Genomic DNA, 14,822 nt, shown 5'->3' on the forward strand with positions numbered 1-14,822 from the left:
AATTGAACCTGTGATGCTTTGGTTCACAGCCCACGCTCAATCCACTGAGCTACGCCAACCAGGGCAAGAGTCACATTTTTTCTTATCATAAAGTAATTTTTCTGCTATCATTTATGCCTCTCCTGTGCACGTTTGCATTACCTGGTGACCAGAAGTATAGAGATTTCACGGTTAGACCTGAATGCTTAAGCTAGGTGGTTTGCATGTGAGGAGCTGTGTGAAAGGGGTTACACAGGTAAACACATAAGCATGTTTCCTCGTGGCTATTGAGCTACTGCTTTTAATAACGTGATGTTCTGAATTGTTCTAGGTCAGGGAGAGAAAAGTAGTTTATCCATCAAATGTTCCAGTAGTTATCAGAAAATATGCTTTAGCCCTGGCTGGCGTAGCTCAGTGGATTGAGTGCGGGCTGGGAACCAAAGTGTCCCAGGTTCGATTCCCAGTCAGGGCACATGCCTACGTTGCAGGCCATAACCCCCAGCAAGCGCACATTAATGTTTCTCTCTCTCTCTCTCTCTCTCTCTCCCACCCCACCCCCCACCGCTTCCCTCTAAAAAAATAAATAAATAAATAAAATCTTTTTTTTAAAAAAAAGAAAATACGCTTTAAGTTGAAGAGAATTGAAGAGATGTAAAGTCTCTAACTTTTAGGTGAAAAAACCATTAAAGCCAGGTAGCAAGACTGATTGGTCCAAGGTCATGGTCAAGACCAGAGACGGGACTTCCTTGCCCAGAGGTCAGGGTCGTGCAGGACCTGTTCTTGTTACGTAACTATCTGCATAGTGCCTTGGGAAGAGTGGCAGAGCACTGGACAAGGAGAAAACCGCTAGAGGTGACTCCCACCAGGGAATAAAAGTGCCCTCAAAATGTATATTTTAGTCCAAGACTTCAGCCCCAAAATAATACCAAGCAATAACACTCAGTTCCTCAGTTCCCGTTAGTGTTCAGTGTTGTCATGAGAAACTCCCAGGCCCCTTAGTCGACCTTCATCGGGGAAATGCTGCTTTCGGGTTCTGAGCAGTGTGAACAAGTAGGGTGAATGGTTAGGACTTTTGTTAGTGCGGTTAACCTTCCTGTGCCTGCGTATCACCTTGTGCAGATGATAACCCGGGAGAGACAAAGTCAAGTCTCCCGCTTATTACCAGCCCCGGTACACAGGTGTGGGCACACGCCCCATCCCAGTCACTGCGGAGTGTAAATGCGCCCCAGGTCTGCCCCATCCTGAGAGGGTGGGACCCCTTCTCTCCAGCAGGAAGTGGAAGAAAGGGTGGCAAGTTGGAAGGTTTACATCACTGTGGGTCCCTTGTCCACATTTAAGTTGGAACACCTGAAATCTTCAGAATGCTAGATCTTTCCTATGTTCCCGTGGAGGAAGAAGGTTCTTAACCAAACATCAATTGTTCTTCAACACACTCCAGTGTGGTCCCCACGTCACGGCCCCATGTGCTAAAGTGCCCAACCTGTAACACACGCTGTCTTCATTGAATCCAAACCACGCTTTTCTTAAAGAGAGGAGATGCACCAGTAAACACGCCCCTTTCTTCTTGCCTGTGTTATTTTTATAGCTCCTTCTTTTCCAACACAGAGCAGTAAGTTCAAGTTCGCTGCACTCGATGGAAATCTGATCACCATGGCAGAGGATCAGGCGGCAGCACAGCAGCTGTTGGCGATATTCAAACCCTCCACCCTTCCCCACGTGATGTGTAGACGGCTCATTAAAGAAAATCAAATTCCACGAAATGAAAGCACAGTGTTCTAGAGTTGAATAGAGTCCCATTAAACAGCTTACAAGTGCGAAATAGGTGCGCACTCAACCCCACGGTCTTTAACTACCTTAAATATTGATACCTTTCAAATGTCATGAATACTTCATTTCATAAAAGACTTTTTAGAAACCTGAAGAAAACCAAAATTGAAATGCACACAGGGGAGAAAAAGGAGTCCTTTTTGCAGGATTTCTAAGACGGGGTTTTTGTGCCAGATCGCATCTAAAAGATGCAAAGTACAGCCGAGAGGCGTCATAAGGAGGTGGTGTGTCAGACCAGACAACGATCCTGACAGAAAAGAACTAGCCATTGAAAGCATTTTTTTTCCGAAATTCTTTGAGACCTTGTGACATTTTTCAGGTAAGGCTGAGAGCATGGGGGAATCATCCAAGAGCGTTCCTGACCCCGGGGTCTTGGTGGTCCACACACGACTGTTTTATCACCAGGTGAGGCGGTTGAAATTGCCCTGAATCGGTAAATGAAGAGGGCCCAAGTCAGGCTGCTGTCGGGGGTGGGGGGACGAGGTCGCAGCTCACACGTGCAGCGGCAAGATGTGTTCCACAGGCCCTCGAGCACCATCAACTCAGAATTCTGACAGTGTCCCTGACGAGGGACACACCGCCCTTCTCCTCATCAGCCCCCTGTACAGGCTGCATCCTACAGCACAGAGAGGACTCGATCGAGGTCATGCAGCTGGGAAGTGGTGGACTCGTAACCCCAACCCAGAGACCCGGGCTCCGAAGTCTTCCCTTTAAACCCCCAAACCTGAGCATCTCCCAGTATCTCCCGAGGGCCTCCCTCAGCAGGTGGGGAGAGTCCTGTGTGAGGGTCCACGCAACTTCATAAGCACCCACAGAGAGTTTAAAGGACACTTGACTTACACAAAGCAGCAGAGTCAAACCAACGGTGCAGGGGTCAGTGGTAGAGTTGCTGTGAGTCTTTCACGAAATTTAAATAACAACAAAAAAAAACCCATAGCTAGGCTGTGCCGAAATGGATGGAGGGATGGGTGGATGGATAGATGGATGGATGGATGAATGTCATTCTCCAAACGTCCAGTAGGGAAAAGGTTCTTTTTCACAAGATGATAGAAGTTAGAGCACGGAGGGAGAAAGCTGCATTGTCCCTCCACCCACTCTCATCGCCAAGTGAGAGAAAACCCCGCCTCCTCAATCCATCAGCCCCATCGTGAGCTCAGCATCCTGAGAACCTGTGTTACCTACTGAGCAGGAGAATATCACGTCTTGGAATCTGTCTGATAAACAAAATGAAGTGTTAAAGGGAAAAGACATGATAAACTGCCTTCAGGACAAACGCTGATACGAGAGTCTGAGTGCCAGGCTCTGTTCTAAGAACTTCAGAAATTATTCCGTGACATCATGAATACCACCACCGGGTCACTCAGTTTACATATCAACCCAACTTAGTACGTTAGGGCGTGCAGAAGGCTGGAAGATGCTCTCTGATCAAATACACCATCACAGTGACCAGGCTAAAGCTAATGTGTGGAATACACTGTCCAAATTACCTAGAAAACCAGCACACAAGCATGCAGAGCTTCCTACATGGGCATCCCATGCACTTTCATCCGCAGACTTCGCTCCCATGTTTTCAGACGGATCCGGAGCACCCATCACCCTGGCCACGGAGAGCGACGGTGGTTGGCACACAGGGCCTTTTGCTTATTTCTTCTTTGGTGGGGGAACAAGTGGATGCAAAAAATCTGCAGTTTAGTGTCGCAGGTTCAATTCCCAGTCAGGGTACATGCCTGGGTTGCAGGCCATGACCCCCAGCAACCGCACATTGATGTTTCTCTCTCTCTCTCTTTCTCCCTCCCTTCCCTCTCTAAAATTAAATAAATAAAATCTTCTAAAAAAATCTGCAGTTTCAACACAGCAAAACTGGAAATGGGAGCTCTCCTGATAGTTATGCTTCCAGAAGAATCTCACCTTGTTTCTTGTCGTCTGCCCCTGGTCATGGCACCTGACACGGATGTCCCCACTGAGGCCTTCTGGTCAACCCGAGCTCCACTTCCCCCCTAAATGTTGCATGCATAAGACACTCCTGTTTGGGACCCTCGGAGACACCTGGCCCCACACAGACCTAGCACCTTCTTCCATGTGCTCCTAAGGGTCTAGGAAAATAAGAGCCCCTTCCTTCTTCAGCTGTCTGATATCCGAGTCCCTGCAGAGTGAGCTGGCTCTGTGTCTGTCTGCCTCAGGCACACGGGCGTCCCCTCCTCAAACACATCCAGACAACATCATTCCCGGGACCTCTGGAAGAAACCAGGGTCCTGAGTGAGGAAAGGTATTCCACTCAATTGACCCTGAGAATCACAAATAAGAAAATTCCTCAGGTCCTCAGAACACAGACACATTTTCTCAAAACTTCCTCTTTTTAGATTCTCCCCATTTCACCACTAGGAAATGCTAAATCCCCGTCTAAGGACGTGGCACAGGAAGTTAAAATCACAGCGTTCCAGGAGCCCTCATCTCCAGTGCAAGCTGGGGCTTGCATGCATGCCAGGGGTCCACTGAGTGGAGGCCCAGCCGGCGGGCACACCTCTCAGACGCGCACCAGGCGGCACGCTCCTCGCTTCCTTCCTCGGTGATGTATACTAATAACAAGGTAGCATTTCAGAATTTAATGAGCCCCCAATTAAAAGGAGCCTAAATAGAGAGTGAGTATGTGATAGTCCCTTCTGATAATCTGGTCGGTGCCAAGCAGCTATAAAAAGGCAGGAGTGGTATGAAAGAGGTGTAATTTCTGCAGTCACTTCGCCTGACAGTCCCTTTGCAGCCGGGGCTGCAGGGGACGAACAAAGAGTGTGTGTTCGTTTTGCAGAGAGCAGAGCCTGCGATGAACGCCGTTTGTGCTGCAGACGGGGGGGAGGGGGGGAGCCAAGCAGGAGGGAGGGCGACGGGAGGGTCCCCCACCCCACTGACAGTGCCGCCACCCCGACCTTGTGCCCTTCCAGGCTGTGTGGCCTGTGTCAGAGGACAGACCCCAACCAGGAGAAGGCAAATGCGTTGTCACCTGCCCCGGCCTCCCTCTGGTCAAGACAGGTGTCACAGAGCGTCAATGTCCAACGCTTCAAGACTGGGCAATGTCTCAAACACAGGACCTGCCTGGGGACACAGAGGAAACCCCAGAGCAGGAAGTGGAGGGGTGGTGCCCCACAGCAGCGCAGCATGGGCAGGAGGTGACGTGCTGTCCCTTCACACCTGCCGGAAGTCTGTGGAGCCCACGCCGAGCTGGTCACCCACAGGGGTCCTCACTGCCGGGCCTGGTAAGAGGTGCATGACCCAGCACATTAATTTGGCAGGGTGACTCTTCACGACCACGTGGCAAAACCACAGACACTCCCTGTTACCTGAGGTACTTCACTCGTGGGACAGGCCATGCCCATGTTCTGGTCAGTAACTGACTTCAGGTCCGCTGCACCCTGAGCCTTGAACTTGGAGTGGCTCTGAAGGCATGTCTGACCACACACGTCAGCAGCATCGCCTCGACTAGAAAGCGTGCTGTTTCCCTGACCCTCATCAACACACGCACAAGCGGCCTGACTGTGCGGGGCCCGAAGCCCAGGCTTCCTCCAAAAATGAGTGACCGGATCATTCCCCTGCCCACTATGGTTCCTTGTGAAATCCACACCAAGTCTTCCCGTGCTTGGAGTCGCCACGGTTGCATCAGGTGAGTGAGGCATTTCTTGCAAGGGAGGGCAAAAAGGTTTGAATTCCACCACCTGGGGGGTGGGGGCATCGGGGCTCACCCTAGCAGGTCCCTGAGAGCCAGGTTTACTGATTTTCAAAGACCACGAGAATGTGTAAGTAACGAGGACCCGCGATTCGAGCCCTGTGCCACCATCCTCTCTCTTGAGTTAATAAAGCCACTGTAATAGCCATACCCGCACGTCCTGCTCCACACAAACAACTGCAAACCGGCTTCTGCTCAGCCCCGTTGGGGGTGGGGATGGGGGACCAAGAACCTTGTTAATCAGGACAAATACTGCACAGGACCACTTATATGTGGAATCTGAAAAAATAAGTTGAACTCATAGAAGCAGAAAGGGCAATGGCGGTTGCTAGGGTCTGCGGTAGGAGACCTATGGAGGCTGGTGAAATGTCACAAACTTTTAGCTCCGAGATGACGAGGACCAAAGAGCTGATGTTGAACATGGTGGTTCCAGTTGGCAATGCGGTCGTATAATTAAAATTTGCTAGGAGAGTGGAACTGAAATGTTCTCACACACAAAAAAGGAAAATAAGCAAGGTAATGGACATAGCAATTAATCTGATGGGGGGAATTTTTCACAACTTATATGTGCATCAGATCATCACACTGTACTGTTTAAGGGCATTCAACTTTTATTTATCCATGACACCTTAGTGAAGCTGGAAAAGATAATAGTTTAATTCCATATTTCAGAAAAATTTAAAATACTGTAAAAAGTCATTAGACAAAAATGTCAACATTTAACATAATAAGTCAGGATCCATTGCTGTTGGACTAATATTTCCCCTCACCTCAAGGTCCTGGGTGGCCCCACCAGGCGCGGGTCACATGGAAGTAAAGGATTCAAGAAGTGGGGCTATTTCAAGGCTGTAGACAATTATTCTAGCACAGTCTTTGAAACCTTCCATCTGCAGCTTTCTCATGGGCTGGGATTGCGGTTATGAATCTGTGCTGCCACTGGGAGAGTTTTTACTACCTGAGCTCCAGAACACCACGGTCTTCATCTTTCGGATTATGCCAGGGTGTGTTCCTTCGTCTTTAGGATGAAACTGGAGTTCCCATTGAAAGATATTTATTTTTTTAATATTTTATTTATTTATTTTTAGAGAGGGAAAGGGAGGGAGAAAGAGAGAGAGAGAAGCATCAATGTGTGGTTGCCTCTCATGTGTCCCCCACTGGGGACCTGGCCTGCAACCCAGGCATGTGCCCTGACTGGGAATCGAACCTGCGATGCTTTGGTTCGCAGCCCCCGCTCAATCCACTGAGCTACGCCAGCCAGGGCAGATATTTATTTTTTTATTTCAGAAATTTAAAGAGAATGAACATGAAATGAATCCCAGTGGGTTAAATGTAGGGTAGAAATGACAGTCCAAGAGTATTTTCTGAATCTATACCTATAGCCTTTAAGTGGATAAATCTGTATTTTCTCCAAGAACTTGGCTTGATATTTAATTTGGTGAGATATGACTTGCCTAAAGAGTCACCACTTCGAAAGCTCATTAGGGTTGGGGAGCAAAGAGCCTTCTGCAGCAGTTAGGACCCCAGGTCATCCCCAGAGGCCCCAGGGGCCCACCCACGCCCCACCCTTTCTTCCCCCATCTCCCCGAGAGACTAGCTCCTTTTGCCACCCAATGCTGGAAAGAGCTCTTTCTGTGCGTGTGCTCCCTTCGGCCACGCTGGGGAGAAGCCGACGACCCTCACGGAGCCGGAAGGAAGTGTCCCCCAGCAGCCCCCGGCTCCCATGGGCATTTCTACTCAGCCCGTAACTGAGCCATCCATGGGGGAAGGGGGAGGGGGTCTCTCAGTCCTGGGGTCAGCCCTCACTGTGGCAGCACGGCAAAGCTCCCCGGTGAAAGCACCTGGGTCTCTCCCGGGCTGAGAAAATAAAGATCCTTCTGAAAAGCAGATTGTCAAAAGTAGGTACCTTGGCCCATGCCCAAAACCAAGGGCAGGCGGTGAAGGTCACGGATTCAGCGTCAGGGTCCCAGACTTAACCCATGTTTGGGGTTGGGGTGGGGTGGGGTTGTGGAGGTGACTCATTGCGTGGACTGTTTATTTCTCCAAAAAACCAGGCCCTGGGCTGAGCCCTAAGGGTCCCCGAAAGAAGGGCACATAGACTCACTGATGGCTCACAACCGGGAGGGACAGGCAGAGACTAAACCCACCATCTCAATCTTGTGGGTCAGAGCTTGAATCAAGATGGCTGAGCTCAGGGACGTGGGTGAGGGACCCCAGTGGTGGTCAAGGGAGGCTTTCCCCCTCTTGAGAAGTAGTATGTGCAAAGCACCCCCACCAGCTGCGCTTTGCTGGGGAAATCCCTCATCTAAACCCCATTCCCTCCCTCTGAGGATAGATCACACCCTCTGGCTCCTACTGGCCACAGTAGGGACCAGGCACCCAGTAGGTGCACGCTCCCCACCTGTCCATCTGCAACAGTGTTCTCCAGAAGAGGCATTGTTTGGTAATATCAGGTCGATGGCATCTATGTGTCAAGAGAAGGGAGAGTACTTGTTTCAAGGCACCTTCTAGCCTTCCGCCCTCTGTTCCCAACACCCGCCCTCTGTGGGATTCTGTCTACCAAGCAGTTGCAGAGATTTGGCAAAGACAGAAAGAAAAAGCCATCTCATCCCCACAGTGGCTCAGAAGCTCTTGTTAGGAAATGCTACTCAACGCCATCTAGCCCCCGGTGATGCATCTTTTTCTAAGTAATTTTTCTCCGCGGCGCTGTCTTCCTTTCTTGCTGTTTCATCCTGAGAGTCACATTTCTAATGGCTTCAGCGTTTCCAGCACCTGAAATGGGAGCATCGTGCCGAGTGGTCCCTCTGATGGCTCATCCACGAGAGGAAAAGCACAAAGATGCGTGTCTTCAGCGTAGGCTGGTTCAGGTACTGCAGATCCTTTGCAGAATCAACACCCCGCACAGGAGAGGCATCAAGGCAGAGAGCTCTGTCCCCGAAGATCTCAGGACATCTTGAGAAGCGTTTTTCTGTCCTTTTTTTTTTTTTTTTTATCATCATGAAGAAGAAAAAAGTTTCTGTGGTTTTACGTTTCACGCTTTAGGGATAAGGCTTGTGAGTGTCTCTGATAAAATGTCAGGCTTTAAATGAGCGGAGGAGTCAAACCACAGCGAACGCACCAGGAACCGAGATAAACAGCCAGCAGGTCGCAGGCGGTCGCCTGGGGCCAGGGCAGCCACAAAGCTGGCGGCTTCTCGGGAACTTTCAAAGCGCGTCAGTTAAGGCCCCTCCCAAATCAGAGTTCCTGAATTTTTATGCAAAGTAGAAGACCCTCTCGTGCCCACATCTTGTGATAAGGAAAAGATGGATTTAGTTTCGTGCCTCTGATAGTTTTAAATCGTCTATAATTCTCCTAGTAACGTTCTGAAAATCGGGCCTTGAAAACTCACTAACTTAATCCCTAAAGGTGTGGACACAAATGGCAAAAGAGAACTTTAGCTGCCTTTAAAAAAACAAAAAGTTGGTTAAAAAATGTGACGGAGCTCCTCAGTGACAAGGGCAGTAACCTTTATATTTCCTTCTAATTCTTTCTCCGGCCAGCTGTCACCTCTGTGAGGCCCAAAGGATGAATTCTGCCTCGAATCCTATGCTCTGCTCCTGGTATTTTTATCCTGACCTTTATGGTGACAGAAATAACTAGCTTTGCTGTAGTTTGGGGAGACCATTGATGAAAAGGACCCTCCTCTTTAGGGATTTATAACTCAATATTTCATCCTACAATCAATGTTTTTAAATGAGTATTTTTCTACCCTTAAAAATTGTTTTGTGCACAGATTCATTTCAAATTCTATTTATAAAAGGAGGGTCTAGTCATCCTGAAAATTTTGGAAAATACATGTACGAGGAGGAAACCAAAAAACTACATCTAACCCACCAAGTCAGAGCTCACCCATGGTGGCAGTCCACCACGGGGGGCGGAGCAGCGTGGGGGCACAAAGGACCCGTGTTGGCCCTGGGATCACAGCCGGCAGTTGGTGACCACCAGAGCCGCGCCACAACCCTGGCTCCCAGAAACGGGGGTGGGGGGCAGAGGGCTGGTGGTGAAGTCAAACATCGGCTCAACAAGCAGGACAGAAAGCCACTCAGATGGAGGCCGTGGCTTCCCCACTAGCTGAAGGCCGTCGCCACCGTCTGAAATCTCGGCGTGATTTACAGGCAGCGAGGACCGGAAATGCCATCATCAGCCTCTCTGTCATCTCCGTACAGCCCTACTACTGCAACCATTAGCAAGGTTTGGAAGTGGCTGTAATACGATGCAATTTATTTGCAAGCCTATGAGATAGAGCTGCTTTCACAGCAGTGTAAACACCTGGCATCGTGGACCGGCTTTGTGTTTGTTTAGAGCACATTGGCAAAGCATGCAGGATTCTGGGGCTGTGGGTGGAGGGAAGGGCTGGCGCTGGAGAGACGCGAGAGAACGTTTGGAGGTGGTACAATAACCTCCACGTGTCTGATCTCGTCAACGGTGCAGCTAAAATGGTAACTTTTATAATCCCTCAACGATACCCCCGTAAACCTGATCTGAAAAAGAAGAGAAAGGAAAGAGCGTCCCGGAATCAGCCTCTGTCGGCCACCCCAGCCCTGTTCCTTAGCAGCCGTGTGACCCCGGGCTGGCCACTTACCTTCTCTGAGCCTCAGTTTCTGCTTCTATAAAATGGGAGTAACAGCACACCTACCTCACCAGGTTGAGAGAACCAAATGAGTCTAAAGTCAGTCACGCTGCACAGGTCTGGTCCCTAAAGGGGACCTGCTGCAAAGTAATGGGAGAAGAGGCTTCACAAAGCTCCGCCTTTCCCTGTTCCTGTGCACTCCGATGGCCGTCAGTCGGGGTGACGAAAGCGTGTGGGGCTCAGCAGGTGGAAGACCCGGAGGAGCCCACAGTGCTCGCATCTGGGCTTCTCCACCCACTCCGCTTTTCTTCCTCAAGGATGATGTTAAACTAAACATGTGTCATCTCACATGGCTATTATGAGAATCCAAAAAGAGAATATTAGTGTTGGCCATCATTTTTTTCCCCACAAAGTAAGCAGTGTCTACTGCTAGTAAGCAGCTAGCAGTGCTAGCTATTCGGTTACTAATTTCAGTGGAAGTGTCCTGGGCCTCTGACCCCGGCCTGGGTGTGTTTCATGGGTTTGCTACCCATCACAGCTGGTGGTCGGTTTGTTTTTCTAGAAAGAGCAGCCGCAGGAGGAGGGTAGGACGGCGACCAGAGGAGGACGGCGGAAGGAGCTGGGAGAACTTGGTGGCCCCGAGACAGCGAGTGCGTCTAACTCAATCCTGAAACTCTCCAAAGAAAACTCTTCTCCATCCAGCCCGCTTCCTTTTCTGTCCTTCCTTACATTCTGCTCAGGAAAAGGCTGTCGGCATAAAAGCCAGATGCTTTCTAGAACGGCAGCTGTGACCGAACGGAAGGCACCAGGCTCACGGACAAAGACACGCATACCCCCACCTATCATTTCTCACCACGCACGCCGGAGGCACCAGGGGCAAGCCGAGAGATTTGCTTTCTCTCTCCGTCCCGAGAAGTGATGGCTGACCAGCCAGACGCCAAGAGAAGAAAAGAAGAGGAAAAACTGTCAATAAAAGATCAATGCAAAGGCAGAACCCAAGATGTGCCAAGAAACTGCCTTACGCTGCCGCTTTAAAGACAAACACCTTGTGCAGATGGTGAGGGAAAACGAGCAGGCGTGGCCAGCCTTTTAGAGCCAAGTCAAACCTGTACTGGATCATGGTAAAAATAGCAACCCCGCCTGCCCCCTCTGGAATCATGTGGTTTGGGGAGGACTTTTATGTTTCAAGGGCCGGAGAAGCTGACATGAAGTCAGAAAATCCGCACGTGGTGTCTCCAGATTACGGGAACTGGGCACAGAGAAAGACACATCTTTGCTTTGTTTTCGCAGTAACATCAGCGTTCCTTTCCCCCAGCCCTTCGCCAACACAGCCAGTGAAACGCAGTGCTGGCTGTAATCAAACCAAGGCAAAGGCTGGGCAAAGGCCACCGAATGGAAATGCCCCCAGGGCCAGGAGAGTAATGCCCTGCCGGCAGTCGCTGCACAGCCAGCCACCCCGGGCATGGAGGGTCATTCACCATGGCCACGTGGCTCCCCCACGGAGGAGCCCGCCATGGTCTCCTTCACCAGGGGAACAAACGGGTGAGCAGGAGGAGAACACTCGCAACCAAACCACCGGGAAACGACAGAAGCCACATTCAGGGCTGAGCACACGAGGACGGTTCTGGGTTTGGCAAAGACGCTTCCTGTCTTTGCACCGAGACACCAGGCTCTGTCTCTGCACGTGCAAACAGCCTAACACTTCTACTGCACGTGCAAACAACGTAACACTTCCACGGCAACAACACGGGGAGGTGAGTGTGAGAACTACTGCGAAGTGATAGGGACAGAGCTTAAGTAAGACACAGAGAGGTCTCACAACACACCCAAGGACCTAGCGTGGCTGAGTGGGGGGCATGGAGTTTGAATCTGGGCAGACTCGCTCAGGGGTTTGCACACTTGCCGCTGGCTTGGAAGAGGGAAGACCTGACCTTGACGACGCCCTCTGCCACCGACAACACAGATGCTTATGCCTCGGTCCACGAGGTGGTAGACCCTCCTGCCTGACCCTCCTCATTGTGGAAATCCACATCTCACAGAATTCTGTGCCTGAGAATGCATGGACGGTCGCAGGGGAAAAGATGGGGTGAACACACTTCACAGGATCGTCGGGGGCCCTGGTACCGACCACACTGGCAGGGTGCAGCATCCACTCTGACACCTGACACCAAACCTGCAGGCATGTGCCCCGCACCTGGGAGGTCATGGCTCCAGGACCACGTGGACGGCTCTTGCTCGGCGACCCTGGGTACTCAGGTTTGTGTTTTAACCAGCTTCACGGATGCGTACGCTGCTCCTACGGGAGCCAGGGCTTGGCCCTCCTACGCCGCCTGCTTGTGACGGAGAGCAGGTGTTCACTTGGCATTCGGGCTCCCCAGTGTGCTCCTCCAAGATGGGGTGATCTGAGGCTTCCCGAGCTACAGACTTTCTTTTTTGGTAATGAAGGAGCAACCAGGGTTTCCCCTCCCCCCTCCCCCAACACGCCACTGAACAAAAATAGCTTCAGGACACAGCTAAAGCCCGAGGTTGTATACTCTTAGAAGAAAGGGGAATGCTTTGTCTTAAATCAGCTGTCAGAGCTCAAGCCAATCGAGATGCAGATTAGACGTCGGGATAGAAGCTCCCTGGGCCCTGGGATCAGCCCTTCCCTGGGGAGGGGAACATTCCAGCCACCTCCCCAGGAAGACAAAATGCACATCGCTGCTGCCCCTGCCCCCAGCTTCACCTACCAACTCGGCCCCACTGCTGCATCTCCTTCACGACAGAGACTTGCTCCATACTTTATTTCCAAATCTCTCCAAAATCCAGAACAACATAATTGGCTAGAAAATAACCCCCATCGTTGTTTGGTTAAAGGTTGCTTTCTAGGGACAGGGCAGGCGCTCTCGCCCCTGAGGTGCCTCCTATCTGCACGCGTTGACCTTGGCTCTTCCTATGGCGAGAACCCTTTGCTCCCAAGCACAAGTGTTTCTTTAATGGCACAAGCCTACGACACGTGCCCTCGGGGTCCCTGGCACGGCAGACTCCCGGGGAGAAGGGGAGGACAGGAGACGGGTGCAGGGCAAAGGTCTCACGGCACTACAGGCCGCCGAGGTGTTCGTCAGAGTGAACAAGCAAACACTCCGTAAGGACGTTCAGGGTGGGGATTGGGGGCGTTCCTCACGTGGGGGTTACAGTTTTGCATGTATCTGACCTTTAACAATTGTAGACTTCCCAAGTGTTTTTGAATCTGGTTTTTTTTTACTCCGTCCTCACAACAGACTTGCAAGGCCAGCCAGCATGGCTTGGCTTGTTCAAGCATCCTGCTAGGTGGGCTCGCTCTCTGTCTGTCTATCTATCTACCTACCTACCTATCTCTTTGTTCCACTAAACACCAATCAGACAGCCCCATGTGCACCCAGGTGTGCAGGAGGAGAGACGCCACCCTCGTGGCCACGTAACTTGTGCCTCTGGCTTAGAAAGTCCCCACACTTGATTGAATGTTCTGTCCTCATTGTCCTGATCATCTTAACGACGTTCAACACGGAGCCCCGTGTGTCTGCTTTTCCCTGGGCCCCGCTGTGTCACCGGCCCTGTCCCTACAGCCCGGTCACAGGCTCATTCACGCTTCCGGTTCCGCCTGAGCTCCCGCCACCTCGCAAGAGGTCTGCTACAGAGGCGGACGGCGGGGCGAACCATTTCAGAACGGTTGCTCGTTTTTATTTTATTTACTTTTTTTATTTAAAGATTTTTATTTATTTATTTTTAGAGAGAGAGGGGAGGGAGATAGAGAGAGAGAGAGAGAGAGAAACATCAATGTGCGGTTGCTGGGGGTCACGGCCTGCAACCCGGGCATGTATCCTGGCTGGGAATCGAACCTGCGACACTTTGGTTCACAGCCCACACTCAATCCACTGAGCTACGCCAGCCAGGGCTTGTTGCTTGTTTTTAATCGCTTCATTTCCGAGGAGATCTGCTTCGCCCCTCAGTTTGTGCCCCGCTGCCTTGCTGTAATACTAAGGGGACTCGGGGACAGGAGCGGGGTCCCCTGAGGGCGCTGCTTGTAGCTCAAAAGTCACATTACGCTGCATTTACATTTTTGTCATGTGCGAATTCAAAATCCTCACCCACAATTCAACCGTAGGGGAGCTCTCGCCTGAATTTCAGCCAAATCTGGCTCTCAGTAAGAACTCAGCAAAAAAAAAAAAAACCTAAAAAAAACAACGATGACTTGGAAATTCACAGCACAGTGCCCAGAAAATGAGACGAATCTGCCATGAAGATGGGAAAGATTGACTCCAGATGAAAAAATAACAATGAACCTGCAAGAGGTCTTTGGGAGAAGCACTTGACAAACGGCTACATCTATTTTAAGCAGGTATCTTCAGGGAAGAGGTAAAATAGCCCACGTTTTGGAGGTATGGAACATGGCCAGAAATAATATTTCCATCGTGGCTCTGCGTTATCTCGCTGTTTTGACAGGGCGTGTGCATATGTGAGAACAGAGCTATAAATATCAGAGGAGCCCATGCTCTGAACAGGATCCTGAGAGAAGAAAATAATAATAATAGTTGGGAAGCCACCACGGGCTCCGGGACACACGTGTGCAACGGCCCCCTGAGACGGACAGGCGCTAACACTCGGATCCCACGGGACGCGGATTACACCCAGGCCTCCCTACCCCTGCCCGGACATGCCTCATTCTTAGAACACGGA

General features: G+C 50.7%; 1 protein-coding gene across 1 annotated transcript in view; it reads right to left on the reverse strand.

Moving 5' to 3' along the window:
- Window positions 1-14,822, reverse strand: part of PCP4 (Purkinje cell protein 4) — a 54,947-nt gene that overhangs the window by 28,828 nt on the left and 11,297 nt on the right. The window lies entirely within an intron of this gene.

The sequence above is a fragment of the Phyllostomus hastatus genome, unplaced genomic scaffold, assembly GCF_019186645.2.
Source record: "Phyllostomus hastatus isolate PE091 unplaced genomic scaffold, TTU_PhHast_1.1 phas_contig_948, whole genome shotgun sequence".
NCBI classification, from domain to species: domain Eukaryota; kingdom Metazoa; phylum Chordata; class Mammalia; order Chiroptera; family Phyllostomidae; genus Phyllostomus; species Phyllostomus hastatus.